This window comes from Schistocerca americana, chromosome 2 (assembly GCF_021461395.2).
Source record: "Schistocerca americana isolate TAMUIC-IGC-003095 chromosome 2, iqSchAmer2.1, whole genome shotgun sequence".
In the NCBI taxonomy this organism is placed as follows: domain Eukaryota; kingdom Metazoa; phylum Arthropoda; class Insecta; order Orthoptera; family Acrididae; genus Schistocerca; species Schistocerca americana.
The window spans coordinates 375146088-375149037 of NC_060120.1; the positions used below are offsets into that span (position 1 = coordinate 375146088).

The 2950-nt window shown below is 47.9% G+C and overlaps 1 non-coding gene across 1 annotated transcript; it reads left to right on the plus strand.

The window, feature by feature from the left end:
- Positions 1-246: 246 nt before the first annotated feature.
- Trnaa-cgc lies at positions 247-319 on the plus strand. The gene has a single exon. It is a non-coding gene; the product is annotated as a tRNA-Ala (tRNA).
- The last annotated feature ends 2631 nt before the right edge of the window (positions 320-2950 follow it).

A 2950-nucleotide genomic window follows, 5' to 3' on the forward strand; every position in this document is an offset into this window, starting at 1 on the left:
GCACAGACCACCCAAAGATGAGCTACAATGCGAAGCGCCGTTTCTTTAAAAAGATCAACATCCTTTTGAACGGTTTCAACTGTAATTTCTTTCTCTTTTGTGACAAATTTTTCCTAATATTTCCTTTCCTTAAAATTAAATGTAGTGTTGCAAAGAGTGTTTCTATGTTGTCACTGGTGATTTCATCACATATAGTAGTCATAACTATTTGCTGCTTCCATCATACTTTTGACTTAATTGTAACCGTGCGAGGTGGTGCAGTGGTTAGCACACTGGACTCGCATTCGGGAGGACGACGGTTCAATCCCGTCTCCTGCCATCCTGATTTAGGTTCTCCGTGATTTCCCTAAATCGTTTCAGGCAAATGCCGGGATGGTTCCTTTGAAAGGGCACGGCCGATTTCCTTCCCAATCCTTCCCTAGCCCGAGCTTGCGCTCCGTCTCTAATGCCCTCGTTGTCGACGGGACGTTAAACACTAACCACCACCATCACCACTTAATTGTAGGTATTAATGCATATGCTTTAACTCATCTTTTGCAGTTAAGTGTTTTTCTGAATGCGCGTCTGATCAGGTGATTTATGTATTTCGTTGTGATAAGTGGAGAAGTGGAGTTTCGTGTAACTTTTTGACTCCACCATTAGAATCAGAGCGCTGACCAATCATAGCAAGGCTGATCGTTGGCTACTGGTGCAAGGCACGTTAACAGAGGGAAATTTGATTCTGACAGCTGTCATCTACGTAAACTGTGTTTACATTCGGTAGAACGTCGTATTATCTCATTTTCATTATAAACTTTGTTGGCTGGTTTATTCGGTGGAGGGGACCAAACAGCGAAGTCACCAGTCCTATCGGATTAGGGAAGCATGGGCAAGGACGTCGACTGTCACTCTCACAAGAAAGGAAATCACTATTTAGAACACAAGGAGCGGTGCTCAGAAGGTTCCAAGGATCGGCCTGGGAAGGTAACACTAACGCACGTTTAGGTGAGACAGGCAGCCAGACCGACAACCTCTTAATCGGAAGGCAACCATACTGAAGGCCAGCCAACGAACCAACCAACAAGATCAGTTCTGCTCCACACGACCAGCAAACGACAACAAGATGTCAATAGCACAACGTTCTGGATACTGGTGCCCAATCCAGCCAAGTCAGAATAAATGCCCAAAACTACCAACAACACTTCAGCTGTCTAACTACATGCCGTGCTGGACAGCATCAACACGACGAGGAAAATACACTGCCGAAAACTACGTCAACGACCAGGGCAGGTCAACGGAACGTCAACGGCCACAAGGCAGAAAATACCACTGATATACTTCATTGATGAAAGAATGAATTAAATTAAGTTAAACACGACAGAGGAAGACGGCTGTAATTCTAGCTGACTTCAATGCATACACGTTTTTGCTCGCGGGAATCTCCCAGAAAGCGACAACTAGGATCAAACGAAGAGATGTGATAGCAGTTGAGGCTTGATAATAGGTTAAGTGAGCACTCAACTTCACGCTCGGTGAGCGACGAACTTCGTAACCCTCACAAGAAGCGCCTCTCAACTCGAACCGCGCGTGCACGCCGCCAGCGGCTCCGGCCTGACCACCCGCCACGGAGACTTCCTCGCTGCTCTGCCCCAACCGACCGACTGCCACACACGGAAACGGACCAAGCAGATGTCGGCAGATGGGACGACCGACTGAATGACCAACCAACGGTCGTTCCCACTCCAGTCACCTTTAGTCGGACAGTGCATGTGTTTCGCCAACGGTCGGAAAGTACTGGTTCAAAAAATGGCTCTGAGCGCCATGGGACTTAACATCTAAGGTCATCAGTCCCCTAGAACTTGAAACTACTTAAACCTAACTAACCTAAGGACATCACACACATCCATGCTCGAGGCAGGATTCGAACCTGCGCACTTCAGTATGTCCGTTCATGCCCTGGGCAATTGTCTGTTCTGTGTACTGACTCCTTGAGCAGCCTACAAGCCATCGACCAGTGCTACCCTCGCCGTTCTTTGGAAGCGTCCATCCAGCCATCCAGGAGTCTATCTATGCCCTGGACTGGTCCCGCCGTTCAGTGGTGTTTGTGTGGACCCCAGGACACGTCGGCATCCCAGGCAACGAACTTGCTAACAGGCTGGTCAAACAGGCTATGCGGAAACCGCTTTAGCTGATGGGCATCTCTGAACCTGACTTGCGTTCTGATATACGCTGTAGGGTTTTTCAGCTTTGGGAGACGGAATGGCATAATGGTACATACAAAAAACTGTGAGTCATTTAGGAGACCACGAACGTGTGGAAGACTTCCATGCTACACCGGCCGGTCTCTCCTCACTGGTGCTCCGTCCCCAATGCTCCTTCGTCGCCAACCGCTGCTCCATCCCCGACTGCACTACTGGACCGAACGAGTTAGGTAAATGACAGAAAACCTAAATCAGGATGGTTGGAGCGGGTTTGAACCGCCGTCATCCCGCATGCGAGTCCAGGGTACTAACCACTGCGTCACCTCGCTCGGCCTTGATCAAGTGTGAGATTGTACGGCTGTTCATTTATAACTGATCCAAATTATGGCCTGTTTAATCATCATTTACGAAACTAATTACGGTTTTTTAAATTGCATTCTTTTGGATTTCATTAACAACTCTTATTTGATTAGAAGTAAAAGGTATTCTTTTGAGTTTAAATAATCAAAATTCATGCCCAAAATTTGGGAAATTAGATCTCGGAGAACCATTTTCTTCACATATGGGTCGGTTCGTGACAGGACTGAGCAACACAGCAGGTTATGGCAATTATGGCTAGCTTTCTTGCCACTACTGCGTCGCCGGCCTGAGTGGCCGAGCGGTTCTAGGCGCTACAGTCCGGAACCGCGCGACCGCTACAGTCGCAGGTTCGAATCCTGCCTCGGGCATGGATGTGTATGATGTCCTTAGGTTAGTTAGGTTTAAGTCGT